The sequence below is a fragment of the Pan paniscus genome, chromosome 9 (assembly GCF_029289425.2).
Source record: "Pan paniscus chromosome 9, NHGRI_mPanPan1-v2.0_pri, whole genome shotgun sequence".
Lineage (NCBI taxonomy): Eukaryota > Metazoa > Chordata > Mammalia > Primates > Hominidae > Pan > Pan paniscus.
In genome coordinates, this window is record NC_073258.2 from 132,680,237 (window position 1) to 132,703,113 (window position 22,877).

The window sequence follows — 22,877 nt, forward strand, 5'->3', positions numbered from 1 at the left end:
CTGACTTTCAAATCAGGAATTAGTTCTGATTCTGTTGATGTAAACCTGAACAGAGAAGACAAACATAATCCACCTTCCTGCATTATTAAGATTTCAGATACACAGTTTTTATAAAAGCTTGCAAGTGCAAAATTTGCTATCAAGCCTAATGTAGCATGGAGGATTTTGTCTGAGCTAGCAAAGGATCACATTTTCATCTCCTGTGAGGCAGGGACTGAGCTCTATAAACTATTTTCCACATATATGATCTATTAAAAATAGTATCTCATTTTGACTCTTAGTCTGTTTTTATAGTGAGTGGGCTCTGAACCCAGTTACCTGATAAATTACTTTCTGTATGTGTGATATACATACTGTCTAACCTGAACAAGAACACTGACTTCAGGTACAAGGAAAACCAGTACTGCGCAATAAATGGGCTCAACGACTCATTCAGTTCGATTAATGTTTACTATACATTAAGCACTGTAGTATGTACCATAGAGCAGATGCAATGCCATTCTAACTACTGAGGAGCTTTTATTGAAGAGATGAGTTATCTAATCTTTGATAGATACCCTTGAAATGGGACTTAAAAGAGGTGTTTTTTTGTTGTTTTTTGTTTGTTTTGTTTTGTTTGTTTGTTTTTTTACCTTCTTTCTTGTCCCTGCCATAACCATGCATCTCTTGCATTGCATAGTTGAGAACAGCAGTTCCACAATAGGAGAGTCTTGTTTGGGAGTCAGAGATTGAGTTACTGTAGTCCACTTTTCTATCCTTTTTTCCCTTTGACATCTTCTTTTGATTAATTAGTAATTAATAGGTGATTGATTAAATGATTACTTTAGTCTTTCATTTAATAAACATTATTGAGGACATTCTATGTGTCCAACACTGTGCCAAATAATAGAGAGCCAAGGACATAAGCATAGCCCATATCCTTCATTTTAAGTCAAATGAGGGAAACAGACAAGACAAGTGTCAATGTTGATGCCACATGACCAAAGCCATGTCAAGTATAAACATTTTATGTAAAATGTAGCTGTTTTAGGACACAGGGAAAGAGTGACTTTTCTGCACTTAAAGGGCCTGGTAAGGATTTATAAATGAAGTGGTTCTTGAAATAAGTCTTCATGGATGATAAAGCTAATTACCCAGATAAATAAAGGGGGAATGCATTCTGGACATGTACCTGCCATTGCATTCACAAAGGCAGGCAAGAAACAGCAGGTCCAGGCATGCAGGACAAGTAGTTAAGCTTGGTGGAAATATGGGAAATTTGGGAGGAGGAGAAAGGTTGATGATAGTGGACAGGTAAAGACAGAAGTCATATTTTCATGAAGTGCTTATAGTCCGTGTTTATTAATCTGCATCATTTTGGATGTATATATGGAAACCTACTCAATCTAACTTGGGAAAGAAAGGAAAACTTGATGAAAAATACACAGTTGATTCTTGAACAGTGTGGGTTTTAACTGCATGGATCCACTTATACACAGATTTTCTTCCACCTCTGTCACCCTGAGACAGCAAGACCAGTTCCTCCTCTTCCTCCACCCCCTCAAACTACTCAATGTGACGACTATGAGGATGAAGAGTTTTATGATGATTAACTTTCACTTACTGAATTGATAGTAAATCTACTTTTTTTCTATGATTTTCTTAACATTTTCTCGTTTATTACTTTATTATACAAATATGATAAATAATGCAATACATATAACATGCAAAATATGTACTGATTGACTATGTTACTGGTAAGGCTTCTGATCAACAATTGGCTATAATAATTTAGTTTTGGGGGAGTCAAAGTCCTACCTGGATTTTCAACTGCATGGGGGTTCACACTCCTCACCCCCACATTGTTCGAAGTTCAGCTGTAGAATGAGCTCTTGGTGTATGAACATAAGACTACAACTTTGCTTCAAAAATAGGCACCAAGGACAGGAATCGCATCAGGGACCTCAATTCTGCTCTTTTCTCATGGCTTTTTTATTCTCCTCTTTATGCAGAACTGCTTACTCTACTTCTCTAATCTACATGATGGAACACAGAAGTAAGAGAATCTAAGATTAAATCTTACACACACAATTACCTGAAAAGATTGAATACTTTTCTATGTTCCTCTTACAAATTCACTTTGAAAGGAAGTCTGTTTGGTTAGCTTGGGTCTGGTGCCTACACTTGCACTGGTGTAACTATGGCCAGGGTGTGAGTTGTGTCATAAGAGCATTTTTCCGGTGACCATGAGACTGGAGAGGAATGGTTGCATTGGAAATACCCGGAGAAAGACACTGGAAATTTTACAAAAGATACCCATTATATAAATGGTGCCAAATGCCAATCCACAGAGAGGGTGCCTCATGCTAACTTCTGGGAGTTTGGGAAACATACTCAGTACTTCTGGGGGTTTACCCACTAAGTATTCTGATTTGGTAGATCTAGGGCAGGGTCTGAGAACCTGATTATAAAAGTTCAGTAAGTTATTCTAATGCCTAGATAGATTGGGAAACATTGTAAGAAATTTAGAAGAGAGGAAACCTTAACAGGAAAACAAAATCCTCATGGGATCGATTTGCATCATAGTATACCCACTGGCAAATAGTTTGGGAGAGAGAGGCTGCAGGTGAAGCAACTTCTTGGGAGTGCATTGCAGTCATCCAGGAGAGGAGAAAGGTCTTACCTAAGGCAGGAGCCATGCAAATAGAGAGGAGGGCTATTGGGAAGGTGGAGTAAGCAGTTTGTTGTCATCAGTTGTATCTGAAGGACAAGGAATGCATCTAGAACAAGTCCCATGTTTTTGGCTTGGGTAATGAGGTAATTAAGTGATGGAGGGGGAGAAATGGGACTTGTAGTAGAGGATGACAAGCTGGGTTTTGACATCTTGTGTTTGAAATGCCTACAGGGCCTCCAATTGTGCAAGTCCAGGAAGCAGTTGTATATATAGGGATTCTGAGCTAAAGGTAATGCTTTTGTAATCATTGTTTGCAAATGATAGATGAAGACAGTGTGTGCAGATTTCCTAGGGTGGATATAATTAAGAACAAAGAAAATAAGTCTATGAATTTCAGAGACATAGAAAAATTAAAGGGGATTGAGAAGAATGGAATAGAGCAACCATAAAGGAGAGACAGGCTGAGCGGTGGCTCATGCCTGTAATCTCAGCACTTTGGTAGGCTGTGGAGGGTGGATCACCTGAGGTTAGGAGTTTGAGACCAGCCTGGCCAACATGGTAGAAACCCCGTCTCTACTAAAAATACAAAAAATTAGCTGGGTACAGTGGTGTGTGCCTGTAATCCCAGCTACTCAGGAGGCTGAGGCAGGAGAATTGCTTGAACCTGGAAGGCAGAGGTTGCAGTGAGCTGAGATCATGCCATTGTACTCCAATCTGGGCCACAAGATTGAAACTCCATCTCAAAAAAAAAAAAAAAAAGAAAAAAGACATAAACAGCAGCATAATAGAAATCAAGGGAGCTCGTGTCTCTAAAGGTGGAGAAAGACATTAAAGAAGACAGTATTAGCCAATGGTATGAAACACTTGTTGCAAACATGCTCACTGGATTTGGCTAGTGACAAGTCAGTGATTACCTTGAGAAGAACAGTTGTATTCTTTATTGTTATTTACATACATATCTGTCTTCCCTACCTAATGGTAAACTTCTTTTGCAGTCAATGAGTAAACATTCTGAGGGGTGGAAAGGGAGTTCTGAAATATGTAATTTCTGACTCAAAGAGCTCACAATTTAATGGAAAGACAAGTAAAAAGATGATAGGAGAAAGTGAGAGTTGCTGATGGAAGTCTAAACAATATTAGGGGAGCCCTCAGGAGGGATATCTAATCTCTCAACCAAGTAAGCACTCAATAAAAGTTTATTAGCACAAAATACATGCTGGGACAAAAACAAGTGTTATCATTAGAAGGTGCACAGAAGCAGGAGCATCTAATGTGAGCGGGTGTGTTGGTGAGATTTTGTTGAGGGAAGCAACTTCTTGTCTGTTTTTTTATATGCTCGTATTTTTCAGGGTTTCATCATAAGCACACTAGCCTCCTGTGGCTCTACACAGACACCTAGGACTATTTCATCCCACTTCAGTAATTTTAGCTTTTGGGCCACTAACTCCCCAGTTTATGTTTCTGGTCTTCCCTGAACACCAGATCTATTTCTCCAGCTGCTGTTTGGATATTTCCCCCATAGATCTCATACATACCTCATATTAACAAGGCCCAAACTGGACTCTGTATCCAACTTCATATTCTGAATTTCTACTCCTAAACTCATTAGGCACCTATTCACTAGATACCTAAAAGCTGTCCTAGATTCCTCCCCCTCTCTTATTCCTCATTGTTTGCAGTTTATTTGTAATGTCTTTTATCTGCCATGTGCATTTATGCTGCCACTGTGGTAGTTCAGACTGTTGTTCCCTCTTATTTGCATTATTGAAATGAGCCAGAATGCCTGCCTTAGATCCCCCTGCCCTCTAGTGCACCCTGCACAGCATGCCCAATCTCACCTTTCTATCTCCTTTAAGCCCAAGTCCTGCTTCAGTCATGGATGCCCCATGGTAAGGATGGGTTACCATCTAAGCACTTAGCAGGTCATGAAACATCTTCTTTACCTGTTTTCAGTCTAGGCCTATTCAGCAATATTTAACAGAATCTAAAATTTTCATTCTTTGTGCCACACAGTGGTCCAGGTGCTAGGATGCAAGCACACTTGCTCTGATGGGACTGCCATTCTACTGCAGACTACAACAACGGAATGGAAGGTTGAGGATCTAGTGAGTGTCTGAAAGAAGGACCTGGAGGGATGGGACTGTGTAACTGTGCATCTGGTTTGGTCTGGGTGCTGTGGTGGTATCATTGAGGCTTCTCAAAGGAAGCTGTGCTGAGGCTGAGGCATCGAGAATGAGGAGTCAGCCAGGCGAAGTTGTAGGGGAGCAGGGCATGTGCCAAGATCCCAAGTGGAAGAGAGTGTGAGATGGGGAAGCGAGGCCAAGGCTGAGAGAGGAGACTGGTGCTCAGCAGGGGCCAGATCATATTGGCTTGGGCATGTTACTGAAATGCCAGGGGTTTGGTCTAGGTCCCGTTGCTTGCTACACAGAAAGCCAACCACCAAGACAACGAATGAAGCCAACAAAGAAGGCTTTATTCAGGTGTCATCAGCCGAGGAGACAGATCAGTCTTAAATTCTTCTTTCCCTAATCAACTAAAATTGGGGGTTTCTACAGTGGGAAATGAATGTAGCTACATGCAGGAAAATAGGAATTAAGGACAGGTAAGGGAGCAGTCCTGCTGAATGAGGGGTCTGGCATCTCATTGTCTGCATGTGGTGATCTGGTGAGTTTCAGTTCCTCGACATTATCTGGGAGGCCTGAGGGTCAGTTTCCTGAGAAAGGAACTCAGCTAAAACAAATGTCAGTTTCAAGCTTTAAGACTGGGAGCATTAATTTCCATGTTAATTAAAAAATACATAGACATAAATTCTATAGGGAAATTGGGCCAGTTTCAGGGGGACTGCCCTAAGGAATTTGGACTTTCTCTTATGGGTTGCATCACACATCTGAAGAGTTTTCAGTAGGGACATGATCAATTTGTGTTTTAAGTACAGGATGCTAAGGGTTGTGAGAGGAATGGATTGGATGAGTCCAAAAGTTAAGGAAAGAAAAGCAGTCACCCTGCTGTTCCCCTGACCCCCTCCCCTGCACCTGCCATACCCAGCACAGTGCCTGACACACATGTAGAGTAAATTAATATGTACATATCCACTGCAAGAGACGGATGCGCTAGGCATAACAGATGTCTGTATCTGAAATGTGGGTTGTTCTTTTATATCGCCTGCCACTGTGCAGTTCCCTCTACCTGAAATTTCAGCTCTTCTCTCTAGGTGCTGGAAAACTCCCGTCCATTCATTAAGATGCTACTCAAATCCCACCTACACACCTTATCTTCTCTAATCCTTAGAGCAGCCATATGAGGCAAATGTTTTATCTCCACTTTACAGTTGAGGAAGTGGCTCAGAAAGATTAAGGACTTGCCCAGTGACACGTAGTGGTGTCTTGGGATTTACAGCTGGGTCTTGTCGTCTTCATACTTGCTTTACCCGCCACTCTTCAAGGTTCCTGGAAGCATGAGTGATTAAGGAGGAATCATTGCCAGTTCGGTGTCATTACTGCCAGCCCCCTCTGAGGCACACCTGGCTCCCTGGGAGTGTGTTTATGCTCTGCCAGGACTCTCCCCAGCCTGCATTCTGAAGCATCTCCTTCCTTGCTCTGCCACATCCCCGCCCCTCTAGATGGAGGGAAGCACTCCTGTAAATGGGAATTCACACAATAGTTCATCAAAACATATCACTGGCTTCCTACCTTTCTCTGCTTCCCAGCTTGGACAACCCATAGCCTCCATGATCAATCACTTTATGAACATGGTCACCTTCACCATGGCCTCTCCTGGGCTGGCTGCTAGGCTGGCCTAACAGCTGCAGCTGGACTCTACCCTGGGCATTTTAAAACACTGTTACCTCTCTTTCTTTGATATTCTCTGAGGTCTAAAGTCAGCATACATCACTTCTCCTGCTTGTTTGGGTTCTGTATGTAGGGGCTTGACAGCCAGAGTGGCTTTGCAGAAATGCATGCCCCTGGCCCACCCAGCCTCTCGCTCTGCCTGGAGGGCAGATTACCCCTCAGTGTGCTTCTGCTAGGAATGGCCACACTGCATCATTCCTGTTCCTCTGTCTATGACTTCTGCAGGATGACTCTGGCTTTTTCTGGGTACGTGCGGAACACTGGGCCAGGCTAATAAGTTTAGAAGAAGATTTAAGACTCCAGATCAAGGCACAGGATCAGATTGTCTCAGTAATGGTGACTTGAAAGGACCCTGGATGGGCCTCAGCTAAGAGCTGGCATGGTGGTGGTGAGCATGCGGGCAGTGGGTTTGCAGGCATAGCACAGGCTGTGGCTGGATAAAAAGGTGTTCACACCATCATTGACAAATTTCTTTCTGAACCGTATGGAACACTTACAATGATCTGAACTGTGTTTCTCTCCATTTTCTTTTCCTTTTTATCTTTTCGCTCTCTTTCTTTTTTCTTCCTGGAATGCAGGTGTCACAATAATTGGAAGATGCCCTTGAAAAAGTGCTCTCGAGCCTGTGATTCCCTGGCAGCTTCATTTTTCATCTTTCCAATGAAGGTGGCATTTGCCCAGACCCTGTTAGCTATGAGGCTGCCTGTAGAACCTTCAACTCCCATTGTGTGTGGTGAATAGTACTGGGGTTTTGGCATTTCAGTGCTTTGAACTGCTGAAGAACCCTAAGGCCAGGCTCATATGCACCTCTCCTCCCTCTCTCCCACCTCCCCTTGCCTCCTTTCCGCCCCTCCCCTCACTCCCTGGTTCTTCCACCCCAGGACCCACCTTTGCTCAAGGCAACCCCTCCCACCCCATGGTGTTCCCTTCCTCTTTCCTGGAGGCCTTGTAAATGTACAGACCATTTAGACTTTAAGACAGTGGGGCCACTTTTCATCTCAGGCCAGGCTGCTGCCTGGTTTTACGGGGTCATAAAAGTCCTGACAGGAGTCATAAAAGCCTCCAATTGCACTGCAGAAACCCTTGGAGTATATTTTAAGGGCCCCTGAGTTTTCATTTTGCTGCTTTTATGGGGACTCGTAAAAGCTGCGTGGAGTGAGCCCACTGATTGGCTGCTCAGCACGGAGGTAGTTAAAATTACAGCTTTAGACAAATTGTTCCAGTCCCAATAAATCAGCATCTGGCATGTGGCAGGGGGAAGGCTTCTAGCTCTGCTGCATCCTGGGGCCCCCCTTGTCCTACCACACAGGCAAGGCTCTGCTTGGAGCCACCCTGGCCAGCCCTCCACCATTTCCTGAAGCCATCTGTTGCAAAGGGGATAGTACTTAACCAGCTGTTTTTATGCATTTTACCACATAGCTGGTTGACTTTTTTTTAAATTTCCAAAAACCTGATCTTTAAAACCAGATTGACTTATTTTTCAATTCAATTGTTAGAGAGACACAATCTCATACTCTGTAGGTCACCCTGGCCACAGGTACTACAGACTATAGCCTGCTTTCTCCCCATTGGTCCCCACATCCCATCTCCCTATACATGGCCTTGTTGCCTGACCTTCTTTCTACTGTTGCCTTGGTGTATCTGTCATACCCCTACAATGGGCCAGTGCAGGGCAAGAATGATCAGTGGGGATGCCATTCTCAGGACCCATCCTAATTTCCCACTGGTTATGCCTGGCAGAGAACCATACCAGCGTGGGTATTATGGGAGACTGCTGTGTTTTGTGCCATTTCAACTTTTTAGGAGCTTGTGGCTCAAATATATCACCAGTCTAGCAGATTTCCAAGACACTGATTGGAGAAGCAGACATTGTTTTCTCTTCCCTTCTTTCCAGATCCAGAATCACTCAGCCCCAGCTGAACTGCCATGCTGACAACCTGAGGATCAAGCATACTCTTTATTTGTGATGTGGAAGTTTAACCATTATCATTGTGTGTGCTCTTCCTTCGCAGGTGGAGAAAGCTTTCAGGAGAGGCTCTGAGGGTGCAGAAGCAAGGAGGGGTCTCTGCAATGTGCTACTCCTGTTTGTGTGTCCGCCTCTGTTCCCATGGCAACCACCTCTCTCCCTTGCTATTTCTAAAAAGCACGTGTGCTTGTGGGAGTACCATTCTGAAAAAAATGATGCTTACTCCTCCCTTTCTGGATCTTAGCCAAGTCAATAATTCAAGCAGCACGAGGTATCTTAGTACTTGAGCAATGCCCGACTGATGTCAGCTGTTAGGAGAGCCACCTGAAGTAGGGAGAACAGTTTGGGGTAGAAAGGAAGAAAAGATACTGTCAAGCTGTGGGTTAGGAGAAGGCATTAGCCTGAGAAATAAGACCAAGATACATGTGAGGAAAACTCCACCACCATTAGTTCACTTTCAGAGTCATGGCTGGTAGATGCTCCCTTCCTTCCAGAGCAGGGAGGAAAAGGGACGCAGGCTTTGCTGCAAATTTCCTGCATAAGTTAGTGGAGAAAACAGGTTCTTTTCTGTCATATGCCTCTGTTTTGAAGAGCCTTGTTCTTTTCTTAAATAAATGAACCAATCACAAAGGTTACAGGCTATGTGAGAGAAAAACACATCTTATTTCTGTCTTGCTCTAGTTTTATATAATTATTATATCAACAGTGGCTGATCAAAGCATTCATTAAAGAGAAACTATCTCTCCCATGCTTTTGTTACAGTTTGGAGAGATTTGACAGGCTTTATACATCTCTGGCTATATTTCCCTTTTTCTTTTTCACGGTTGATTTCGCTCTTCTTCCTCTCCTCCTCCCCTTCCTGCGTACTAGTGATTTCTAACATGACTTTTTTTCTTTTCTTTTTCTTTTTTCCCCTTCCACCTAGCCTAATCAAATCTCTCATAAGACATCAAGGGAACCCTGAACCAAAGCAACTCTGGGAGTTATATCGGTACATTCAGGTGAGCACAGGCTGACTTCCTGCCTCAGAGCAGCCCTCAGCCCACCTGGAAGCCAGACAAGGCTTCCACTGCACACACTCCCAGACAGTCCCTGCCTTTCCCATTGTCTTTCTCAAGGGCTCTGATTTCTAGGCTGAGCTTACTGCCCTGTTCCAATAGCCTCCTCCCAAAGATAGGCACATATCTGACACTCCTTTGTCAATCCTTGGGGGAGTTTTGTGGCCAGCAAAAGATTTCCATATCATCAACTCCTTGTCTCTTTGCAAACGCTCATCTTTCAATGTGGTTTTTGCTACTCCTTCTTTCATTATCCTCATGCTGTTCTTCCTGAGGATGTTGTTTCAGTTTATTTACCATAAGCATGTTCCCAAGGGGATTTCAGCCATGCAAATGAATTACGGAGGATATGACTTCAATGTACAAAGCATTTGGGGTGAATGCGTACAAGTACATTTTTCATATTATGTGCCCCTCTATCCCATTGTGTGGCATGATTTTATCTCACTCTGCTCTGGACTAATGACAGACTCCTTCAGACATTTATAAAAGTCTGCTTTGATCTTTCCTCTATATTTCATCTTGCATTTATTTATTCACTCCCTCAATACACAAAGCATAGACTATGTGCTGAGTACCACGCTGGTACCAGGGGACATGGAGATAAATAAGAAATAGTCTCTGTCATCTTGGAATTCATAAACAAATAGAACAGGAAAAAATGTAATCAATTACTTACTAAACACTGTGGAATATGCAATGATATATCAGGAGGAAGTAAGGGTAAGAAATGACTTTTTAGTGGTGTTTATCTTACCTGGATTTTTCTTAGGAGGAAAGAATAAGGAAAGGGCGTTCCAGGTAGGTAAAGCGAAGCAGGAAATTCCCAGAAACATAGAACAGTGTGGTATGTGTGTAGCATTCATAGTCATCAGCCAAAGAAGAATAGGTGGGAAAGGTCTTGAGCAGAAAAGAGTCTGAAGAGGAATCCAGGAAGCATATTGTGAGGAGCGTTTGTTCTGCAGGATGCAAAACATGGGTTTGAGGTTGCTAAAGAAAAAAAGCGGCATTGTATGATTCCATATCAAAGTAGGGCATTGTGGTCCCTTCAGGTTTAGCAAATGCTGAATGCCTGCTGTGTACAAGAGTATACTGGGTGTAGAAGAAATACAAAGATGATGCAAAGATGGTATCTTAGTACCACTTTTTAAGCATCAGAAGTTTTCTTGTATACATGGGGCATAAACATATATAAAGGCTGATTTATAGTAAGCTGTTGCGTGAGGCCATTCTGGCATTACTATAAAGATATACCTGAAATTGGATAATGTATAAAGAAAAGAGGTTTAATTGGCTCCTGTTTCTTCAGGCTGTACAGGAAGCAAAGCATGGCACCGGTATCTGCTTGGCTTCTGGGGAGGCCTCAGGAAGCTTTCAACCATGGCAAAAGGTAAAGGGGAAGCAAGTATCTCCACATGGTGAGAGAGGAAGCAGGAGAGAGAGAGTGGGGAGGAGGTACCATAGCCCAACAACAGATCTCATGAGGACAGCCCGAAGCTCTGAGGGATCTCCCCCCATTACCCAGACATCTCCCACCAGGCCCTATGCCAAACACTGGGGATCGTAATTCAGCATAAGATTTGGCAGGGACATATATTCAAACTATATCATGCATATACACACAGGCAGGCACACACACACACATACACACAATCAGTCAACAGTGTGAAATGAGATGACAAAACCATACATGAGCAATTGCCAAATGATATTAAGGACAAACAATGATGGATGTAGAGGAGAGTGTAATTAGACAGGTATGGATGGCCAAGGAAAGCTGCAGAGAGGAGGCGAATGAGTGGATAAGGAGAATGGGTAAGATATGGAGAGGTGAAGTCTCATGTGTAGAAAGACTTGAATAAAAGAGCAATGGCAGGGACAGCCAAAGAGGAATCAGAATCAGTTAATGAATTAGGCTCACAGGGGTGGAGAGTTGATGCTGTCCATGGCAACCGGGGCTGGAAATTATGCTGCCTGAAGAGGGTGGAGGCTCTTCAAATGTCCGATTAAAGGTACTGGACTTTTCTCCATTGGCAACAGAGAGTCACTGAAGGTTTTGAATAGGGAAGTGACTTGGTATTGGCTGGACTTGTCTTGTGAGCTATTTGTGGCAGCTTTACTGTACAAAAGCGATAAAATTTAATAATTATTTAGTTATTTGGAACATTAATATGCTGGTATATCATATATTTTAATAAGAATTCAGGAATGGGAGTTTTCGAATAAGCAACTGAGTTGGGAAGATAACAGAAGGGGAAATTTTGGTAGAATAGGATAAGAATGAGAATTTTGAGTGTCAGTGATCAACAATTAACCCTACATCTCAATTCATCATAAGCAAATACAATTAATACTCTGCAAATACTATGTAGAAGAATGAAATGATGTGTTGGTGTCTGTCCCCCAAATTGGAGGCTTCTGGCCATTGCTTGAATAACTTTCTGCCTCTAGTATCCACAAATTTATGTTTTGTTTTTTCTTCTCTTAGTATCCATGCTTCTCCTGAATCATTCCTCTCGTTAGGAATGTCAGTCTACTAAATTTTGTGGCAATACAATGCCTGGGTTTGAATTCAAGTTCTGCCACTTCCTTACTCTGTCTCTTTATCAATAAACTCATTGGGAAAAGTGGAGGAAATCATAGTAACGATTTATTAAAGTTGAAGATTGAGTTTTATACATTTAAAGTCCTAGAACAAAGCCTGCACATAGCAAGCTTTTAGCCAATGTTAGCAGCCATTATTACTGTTTACTGTTAATAACAGAAATTACTATTAAAAAAGAGGAAACAGGAAAAACTTTTGTCTTCAAGAAGCTTTTACTGTCCGCCTGTCAAAGTTCCTGAGCAGCAGCTGGTTTCTGGCTTAGAAGATAGGGTTAGGAAAGTAACTAGTGAGAGCACTAAACAGTAAAATGCCCTGCCGCAGTTGTATATGTAATTGACTTTCATAGTCAATTCTGCTTCTATTTCCTACTTCACCCTAATGCTAACCCCGTTCTGAGCCAGAGTTATTTCGCTCTGCCAGTGGTGCACATCAGAAACACCTGGAGGCTTGTTGAATCCAGATTCCTCCACCCACACCCTTAGAGTTTTTTTGTTTTGTTTTGTTTTGTTTTTGACAGGTTATTTGTTGCCCAGGTTGGAGTGCAGTGACGCAATCACAGCTTACTGCAGCCTCAACCTCCTGGGCTCAAATGGTCCTCCCACCTCAGCCTCCCTAGTAGCTGGGACCACAGGTGTGCACCACTATGTCTGGCTAATTTTTAAATTTTATGTAGAGACAGACTGTCCTTATATTGCCCAGGCTGCTCTTGAGTTCCTGGGCTCAAGCGATCCTTCTGGCTCAGACCTCCATAGTGCTGGGATTATAAGCATTAGCCACTGCGCCTGGCCCATGATTTGCATTTTTAACAAGTTCCTGGGTAAAACTGATCCTTGTGGTCTGGGGACCACACTTTGAGAATGTGCTTTCAGCTCAGCTCTGTTGTTCACTCAAGAAGAAAAGGCTTTTCCTGGTAGGTCTGTCTCTAGCTCAATCACATGTCCCACATGGAGCCCACTCTTTCCCATGGTACAAAACCCTCCTTAATTGCCTCCTTGGAATCTACACAGAGAAATCCCTGAGCTTTACTTTTTCTGGATCTACCACTTACAGAACCAGCTTCATTGAGATGTTGTTTAAAATTGATTTCTCACTTAGCCACACAGATTATCTAAAAGGTCAAGATTCTCTTGTAAACTTCTTTTTGAACATTCTTTAGCCACTGGATGGCCCAGAGCCCCATCCTCATTGTTCAGGTTTCATCGTCTCCTTAATCAACCATTAGCATAATGTATTAGCATATCTATAGCACAATTATATTTTGATTGCTGTGGTCCCAGTCAGACTAAAGGCTGCCTTCAACCTAGATATAAATAATTTAGAATGTTTATACCAAAGGGAATTATAGGGGAGGGAAGGGAAGAAAGGAAAGAGAATATTTGTGTGTGTCAGGGGAATGAGGGGGGCATTGGGAGAGTAAAGATGGTGGCAAAAGGTAACTTAGATTGCCACTTTTTACCACAACACTTTTCTAGGCTATTCCCAATAAGAAAATGTGAATTATATATATTCAAAATACAGATACCATTTTGAATTGCTTTACATCCACTCCTGCCTTTAATCTCATTACATCTGTCAAAATATGTCTCATTTACTAAGTAAAAAGTAGAAGCTGGTTTCCAGCACCTCTTTCTTTATTATAGCCTGATCCCTGTGCAAATGCATTTTCCTGTGGTTCATCTTTGAAAGATCTCTCTTCTCTCGTCTGGTTAACTTCCTCAATGACCATTGATATCTTTGTGCTACTTTATTTTCCACTTGGAAACCTGATTTCCCTTTATTAGTGTCCTCTGTAATAGGTTAGCAGAAATCTTATATGGTTCCGAAGAAGTTTCTCTCTCTTTCTCTCTTTCTCTCTCTCTCTCTCTCACACACACACACACACAACACACACACACATAGACACATACACAGGTGCATTGTATCAGCTGGAACATCAGCATATGGGTGGTAGGATCACAGTCATTCAGAGCTTCTGATGTTCATGGTACCTAGGGGATTGATTCAGCTTTCAAGTAGCTGTGGATGGTAAGATTAAAAGGACTGCTCTCCTTGGGGACTTTTAAGTAATGACATTATTGGTAGTCCTTTGAGCAGCATGGAGAGATGTTTGAAATATGAAATTGCTGACAGTTTTAATAGTTGCATTTAGAATGGATGATATTTGCAAAAATTGCTACTTCTTTACCTTACCACGCAGAATGACAACGGGATGCGAGGACTAAGCCAACTTCAGTATTCTTCTGCAACTGATGTGAAAACGTTATAGTTGATGGCTCAGGATCAGTGCAGGGATGGTAAAGGGGCAGAGGATGGCACTATGAAATCATAGTATTGACACAGCTGGTCATTAGATTAAGCCTAGTAAGGGAGTTTAAAAAAAATCACTCTCCAGGTCCCATGCATGGAGATTCTCATTCTGCACCTCTGGGGATGGAATCCCATCAGCTGAGTGTGATAGCTGGCCAGAATTGAGTAGTTTGGGTTTAGATGGTGTCAGAAAGACTGGAGAATAAATCTTCTCTTGGGTGATGAATATCTACAAAACCTTAGGTAAGACACATTTTCTGAGTCTCAGTTTCCTTATTCTGTGGACATTGTCTTTACTGGATGGTAGACAACTTGAAGGCAGGAGCTCTGTTTTCTCTTTGTCATCAGCTACTTGCATTGTGGCAGACAGATAGATAGTAGGACCCTAGTTAAATGGTTTGGAATAAATGATTGAATGAGTGAAAGATGAATGAATGAATGTTGGAAGGAAGGGATATATGAATGATATCTCATCAATTTGTTGTGTGTATCAAATGAGGTAATTTTATGTATTACTCCTGACAGATAGTGGGGATTCTAAGAAGTTTCCATCTCCCTTTTCCATTTTCATATCCTACCATCCAACATGCTAATTGTGTGGTGTTGTTTTCATATTTCTATCTCTTCCTTTTCTCTTGTTGAGAGAGGAAAGAGGTGCTCAGTCCTTATTCCTCCTATTTTCTGTTTCACCTGCATCTGTCCACAGCAGTTTCCTTAGCATACATTATTAGCTCACCTAGACTTAACAAACTACCTTTCTAACTCAAATCCCTCCTGTTTCCCTAAAGAAAATGCTTCTTTTTTGTTAGAAAATTTTAAAACAACAATAACCTAGGTTTTGAAGAAATAAAAGGTAAAGATTTTAACCACATTTGTGTGTTTCAATTATTAGTGTTTTCCCTGTGGCCCATTCATGTGGATAAGAGACATCTCTGCATTATTATCTTGTCAGGAATACAGCCCCTTTCCCTTCCCCTCATCTGATTAGGCATTCTTCTCTTTGGAAGCCTCATCCCATTTGGCTAATGCATCTTGACAACTCCTTTAATAAGAGTGCTTGGTGTTCGCATTCAAGGATGTGTAGGAGTTGACAGAAATCTACCTTGTAATCTTTCCATGGCTTGAAAATAAAACCCAGGGAGACCTAGCACCCGCATCTCTCAACTCAAAAATGGCGAGAAAGCTTGAGGGGAAAGGGATGGCCATTGATTTAACAGAAACAGTTTTATTTGTTTGTGTTTTTTTCCCCTTTCTTCCGTGTGAAAAAGCTAGCAGAGGGAGGGAAAATTTGGGAAGCAGAAAATGTTTCAATCTACCTAAAAAAGAGGAAAATAATAACCCAACAACGAGAAGAGCCAAGAGAATATGAGAAGGCAGCCTCTTTTTGAAATAGATTAAAGGCTTTATTGCAAGAACATCGTAGGACAAAGGTGTCTCTGCAGGACTGGGAACTTCAGCAAAGCACATAAAACCTCATTCTCAGACTTAAAGACAGCCCTGGAAGAGGCAGTCCACAAAGCAGTGTGTGCCTAGGCACCTATTCTAAATTCAGGAGAGCTCTGCAGTCATTTCCTTTGGGGGTGAGGCTTATGAGGCTGGTGTAATCAGGGATATAACTAGGAATCTCCTCCAAAGAATGAGTGTGGACCAGGTCAAACAGAACTATTGTGATGCATTTGTCCTCCACAGTCCCAGGACCTCAAGCCCCTTTTCCTCTGTGGTTATAGAATAGCCTGGGGCACCACTGTGGGCCTATGGTGATCACGGGTGCCACTTCCTGAGCACTTCCTGTGGTAGGATTGTACTTCCTCCTTTGTGGAGAAGAACATTGACTAGTGCTGGCCAATGAGAGGCAGCTACAAATGACATGTGTCACCCTGTGGGTGGGCTAAACATTTTACTTCCAGTGCGAGACCCTCCTGGGCACTCTCTTTCCTCTATCATGATAACCAGTGACTTTCAAGACTGTGACTGCCCCACTGGGGGTTCCTGAGTGAATGGATGAAAAAAGCTCCTCCCTGTCACACCTGTGACGGATGTCTACTGTGAATGAGAAATAGTCACTGAGACTTTCATGTTGTTGACTATTTCGGCATAACCTACTTATCCTGACTGTTACAGAGTCTGATCTTAATGCAAAACCTAGCCAGGAATTGAAGGCTTTTATTCAGTGGCCCTTTATTTTTGAAGGTGAACATTCTACAGGGTAGTTTGGATAAGTGGCAATAAGGGAATGGTGCTCATTCATCCCAGGATCACTTAGGAGCACAAATAAGACCGCCAACTGATGCCAGGCTGCACAGCAGGACACTAGGTCACTAGGAGAGTCAGGAGGGCATAACTCCTGCTGAGTATTATGAAGCACAGCAACGTGTGATTTGGGGCCTGTCAACAGCTATGGACTCAGTAAACAGCCCTGAAATGTGAGGTCTCCAGGCAGATCTTTCTGATGCTGTCTTTTGTTGCAGCCTGCTTTGCTTTATTTATGCAAAGAGTGTATCCCTGGGGGAAAAATCAAGTCATATCATAAGTGCATCAGAGAAGCTTACTATTTAAAGAAATCTATGGTGAATCCTTTTGTGAAGGAATAATCATCCACCTGATTTGCATTTGCTTTGTGAATTGTGTTTGTGTATCAGGTTTTATGAGTTTGGGGCACATCATAATTTAGAACATCAAACATAGAGTCCAACAGAGCTGGATTTTCATCTCAGGTCAGCTAAAACACAAAGCTTGCCTTTGTCATGGGGGACAAAGTGAGGGGCCAACTGAGGATAAATTTTTTGCCTAGAAATCTCTGCAACTTGAGAATGGAGGTAAAAGGTAGATGGTGAGAATAACCCTGGATGGAGTTAGAGTTGATATAAGGGAGGTCAAAGAAGGGAAGGGCTGTGAGGAGTAGAAAGGAAAATGTTAGGTGGGCGTCGCTTCGATTTTAGAATAAGCCTTATACTGTAACAAGGAATTTGGGGAAATTCACCTAGTCCTCTGTTCAGGCCCCAAATGAAGCAAGGCAAGAGAGGGCACAGTATGACTAAACAGGGAATTGGGGTTAGCTCTTGACTCCACTGTATGGGGATCATGACGTGGTGGACTGTTGTCTAAGACAGATGAGAGATCAAACGCTCACTTTACCCCTCGCCACTTATGGGATGCATCTCTTTGGACAAGGTTTGCATTTGTAAAATTCTATTGTCCTGACTTTAATCTTTCTGAGTCTTGGTTTTCCATCCATACGCTTAAGGTCTTTGTCCCTCCTGGCAGGACTTGTGTGAGAATCAAGAGACCATGAATGTGAAGTGCCTAATATAGCTGACCTCAGATAGGACTCAGGAAATTAAAACTATCAATATTGCTGACTATATATGTATTTTTTTCTAAGATTCTAAATGTTAAAGCGTTAGTATAGTGTGGAGTCTATGACAGGTTTTTATAGATATTTGTGGAAAGAATGAAGCATCTAGTAGCCTAAGAAGTGTGGGGAATGAACACCAGATGTGAGTGCTGAGGGATTGGGAGCCTCTGTCTGTGAATCTTTTTGGGAGCCTCTGTCTGTGAATCTTATACCTTTCCTCCCTGGCATTACAAATGCTCCCCATTTCCCCTGAAAACATGTCTGTTTCACAGAATCCACATTGCTCACAAAGATTAAAATCATTTTCAATGACTCCATGGTTTTTGTTTTTTTTGTCCTTTCTGTCTTGCCACATCAGGTTATCTGACCGTTTGATTTCAGCAACTCAAAGAGCTCTTCATTTTTTTCCTTTCTTTCCTTTTTTCTTTTCCTTTTCTTTCTTTCCTTGTTTTCTTTTCTTTTTTTTTTTTCCTGTTGTCAGAGCCCTAGGAGTTTCTTTTCCCTTTTTAATTAAGAGCGAATGAAGGTAACAAAATGTTTTATAACTGGAGAGAATTCACCAGCAGGACACCAAGGCAGAAATCCACATCCTGAAAGAAAGGCAGGCAGACACCAGATCAGCGCTGTGGGGAATGTGTCCTGCACACACTCTGCTTCCCGCTGACTGATGGTCCAGCCCTCCCTCTGCCATCAGCCTGGAAGCTTTACCTCTGGCAGAAGTCTCCCTGTCTTTTGTTAGGAAAAGCTACAATTGGAAACCTGCTTTTCTAAACGATTTTTAAACACACAGTGTGCTCCCCTGAAATACGCCTGTGCCTGCAAGAGTCCTGTAAGTTAATTCCTGCCACCCAGGGAAGTGTCCTAATTTTCCCTGACTTTTACTGACCTACTCCTCATTGTGTACCTGGCTGTCTTTAAGCTGGGGGACAGTTTGAGATTGGAACAGCAAATTTCATGGAAGAGCCTGTCAGATGGGTATGTATGTGCCGATGTAAAGCCAGATTGAGGCTAAGAGAAAGAGTGTGAGCAGAAGAAAGGGAATAAAATCCTACTGCAGACAGTGATGTGGAAAGGGATGTCGTTTCTGGCACTGACACTGTGCCTGGTCCAGTGCCCTGGCTGTGCCATCCCGGCAGCTCTGAGGCTTTCTGACAGTCCTGAGAATGGAGCACAAGCCCCCAGGGACGTCTTTGGAGCCCTAATTCCGGTGCACTGCTTTCGTGCACTCTGTTTTGCACGCCACACTTGGAAGATGGCATTATAAGACTGCTTCCAAGGAAAGCGTGCTTTTATTAAACTCCTAGACCAAATTGCCTCCCTGTTGACCTCTTTCTTTGTCATGAGACGTGATGGGTTATTACATTTGTGATTAAAAACATCCGTCATCGGTGTGTTTTGTCTTTTCAATTTTGTAGGAAGGTGATCATGATGCTGGTTCTCAGAGGAACAGAAGGATGGAGAAGAGAGACCATATTTTGTGGTTTAAGGAACTTGCTCCTCAGAGAAGGTTACCCCTTTTTTCTGAGTTCACTGCTGAATGTGTGGCTCAAATGGCCGTGGAATTCCGGTCACTGAGCTGACCGAATACACGTTATATCAGTTCTGCACAGCATGAATGAAGAAAATGGACAGACAATTTCTTAAGTGACTAGATTGTAGAGATCAATACAGATAATTTTGGAATTTTTAGAAAATCCAAACACTTATCCTCACCACGGCTGTTCATGTAATACCTCAGCAGCTTCTTGCTTCATATTAGCTTTGATCTTACTCTCTATTCGGAACTAAGTGTTTCAGAAATGATTTCTCCCTCCTATAAAACATACTGAACACAGAACTGAGTTCTTCAAACTCAACTTATGTATGACAAAGCTATAGCTCCAGCTTTTAGCTCACCTTGGTAACTCAGATGGTGGAGAAGACAAGAATAAGGATTCCTTTTCTCTGAGGCTAGACTGATGAAGTTATAGGATGACAGATACAGTCTAAAGGTCAGTCCCTGGCTGCTCTTCCCAGAGACCCTCTGCCTCATACCTTCCCAGCCTCTAGTCTCCAGTCTGCTCGGACCTCTGCTATACTTCTTTGCGTTAGAAGGGTGATTTGGTCATATCTCTCCTCTCCTTGAGCAAACCTTAATGAATTTTCCCTCCAATGGCCAGTCCTGTCTTACCTTAGCATTTGAAGCTCTTTATTAAGTGACCATTTCTACTGTCTTTTTTTTTTTTTTTCTCCATTCTCTTCTGCTAGGCTCTAATATGAACTCTTTATGGCAACTGATGCTATCACAGAAGGACCTCTTGTACTTTCTCCAGTCTGGGGACTTGGTCAGGTGTCTTTCTGTCTCCCTGTAAAGCGTTTCCACTCTGCATTTTTGCCTATCACAATTGTACAGTTTCCTCAAGGCACAGTTGTGTGCTCTCTCTCTTAAGAATTCCCTGATGGAAGTATCATTTATTGGTGCCAAGTGACTGAGGTTATATTCGCAGCTCTTGGACAGGGCTCCTAGACTCCCCTTAGTCTCAGTTACTTATCTGTGTATAACCACTAAGCACCCTTCATCTTAATCCCATAAAATGAAAGTGACCTGATATTTACATGTCGATCTCGTATGGGCATTATCACAGTGTATGCTCTGTGGCATTGAGTTGTTTTCCTATGTGTTAATTATAAGCACCAGCAAGCATGGAGCCATTTCTTATATGATTAATATCCTTTATAACAATTAGGTCTATAATTTGTAAAATTTGTTCCGTTAAATATGTGATTGAAGAACTGAATAAAGTCACCTCTAGTGAAAATTCTACTTGATAGTGATACTATGATTTGAAAAATAATAAACTGAGAGGGGAACTCCTTGACAACAGTTTACTGCACTGTTTCTAACATTTAACTTGAAGTATAAATAAATGGATTTTAGCAAATCAACCTCTCTTTGAAGTTAACTGAATGCTAACTGTGTTCTAGAATGAAAGGGTTCATGCATCTCTGTTAAGAAATGGAAAACAGATAATGGCAGCGGAGTCAATAAAGTCAGTGCCTCATCTTGAACTGGGTGAGCGGTCCCTAAACATTTGTTACGTAGTTTCTTCAGCAGACTGTTTATGTCTAATGTGTTCTTTTTTTCTTAAAAGAAAAGGATATTTGCATTTTTGATTTACAATTTTATTACTTACTGTGTACCTGACCTTTACAAGCATTATCCAAATTAATTCTTATAACAATTCTATGACTTAGAGTTATAATGCACATTTTAAAGTTGAGAAAACTAAGGGTGTAAGTAAGTTGGCCTAGGTCACACAGCTAAGTGAGCTGTAGAGCAATTATTCCAACCCAAGCCCATCTGATTCCAAAATTTAGGTTCTCTCTAGTACCTCAAGTGGTTTCTACATGTGCTCTACATTTTCCTGCTTCTTGGAATCTGTGCATGCTCATTCCTAAGCTTGTAATACCTTTTCCCTATTCCGTATCTCAGAAAGTGTCCTTCTTTATTCCCAATCCCTGTTCTCTCTCAGTTTGGAAGTAATTGTTCTTTTATTGCAAATTCTCACAGCACTTAGATTTTTATCTCAAACTCTTTAATGTAATTAATTGTTTTCATCCATATAATATAGTCATGTGTACCTTTATGCACCACATCTTCCTTCCCACATAGGAAGCTCCTTGAGGGCAGAAGCGATGCTCTTCGATTCATTTTGTATTCTTCAAGATGGACTAGAACAGTGTAGTCACCTTGTAAACCTATGTGGTGGATAGGGTCGGGGAAGAAAGGAAAAAGAGGGAAAAGGAAGAGAGGAAGAAATCAAAGAACGATAGAAGACAGTATATAATTCAGTGTTAAATTGTGTGGTTCAGACTAATTATAAATTCCTTTAAAAGAAATGCAATTTTATTACTTTCAAGACCATAAAGTTAAGTTAATTAATGGCTAACAAAATGTTATCAAGTAGCTGTCTTGTCATTCCCACTGTAATTAATCAATACTTTTGGAATGAAAAAGTGGACTTAAGCCTAGCCCATCTCCAGATTATTGAGAATTTTAAATTAGCACAGTCTGAAATAATGAGGTTATCGCCACCCCTTGGTTAAACAGACGTCTGAAGATGAAAGCATATGGTGATAAAGAAGACATATAAGAAATTTCTAAACATGTTTTTTCTCTTTAGTGGTACTAATAAGGGAGTCCTTAATTGTTAAAGCACATACAGGACCTTATTTGCCAAAAATTGTAGCACATTTGCTTAGAATTTTGAGTTATTTCTTAATTCCTCTTCTTTTGATTAATTTAATGGCTCATTAATTCATTTTTTAAAAAAGAGGATCTAAAAAGGTTATTTAGAACAAGCTAAATCCATACACAGTAGTGAAGCTGCTGCAGCCCATCACAGAGTGGGTGGGAAGAAGGGGCTAGAAGAAGGATCTAGAAGTGGTAGGAGAGGATGCGGGAGCCATTCAGAATACGCATCAGGAAGAGGAAGCACTGCTGAGTAGCCTCAGGTTTCTTTCTTAGGTGACTTTTTGGAGAAGATTAGGGAACGTAGAGGGATAGAGAGATTTGTGAGGAAGAATATGGAGTTAATTTTGGACTTACTGTGTTTGGGATGCTTATGAGATATCTAATTGGAATTGTTCATGGAGCAGTTCACATACAGATCTGATGCTCAGAAGTGAGGGTTACTTGAAGATAACCAATTTTCGAATCACTGACATGTAGTAAAGGAAGATTTTCACAAGGGGCAGCTGTGTGAAGTCAACAGAGACTAGAACAAGGAAGGGTACCATGAAGATTGAAGGTAAGGTTCAGAAGAAGTTTAAGAAATTGTTTTGAGAAGTGATATCCAAAGAAGTCAGAGAACCACTTAAAGATATTGGTGTCAAGAAACCTAAAAGAAAAGATTTTAAAGAGGGGATCTATTAAATAAGAACTGAAAAGAAGCCGTTAAATGTTGTGCTTAGAGGGTCACTGATGCTGGCAGCTTATCATCCTAGTGGAAAGGAAGGCTGACTGGAGCTGGTTGTGAAGGAAGAAGTGAGAAAGTAGCGATGTCTCTCATAGACCATTCTTTAAAGAAACATAGCAGTTAAAAG

At 41.7% G+C, this 22,877-nt stretch overlaps 1 protein-coding gene across 8 annotated transcripts in view; it reads left to right on the forward strand.

The window, feature by feature from the left end:
• The window catches only part of NTM (neurotrimin), a 965,686-nt gene that overhangs the window by 623,458 nt on the left and 319,351 nt on the right, over positions 1–22,877 (forward strand). The window lies entirely within an intron of this gene.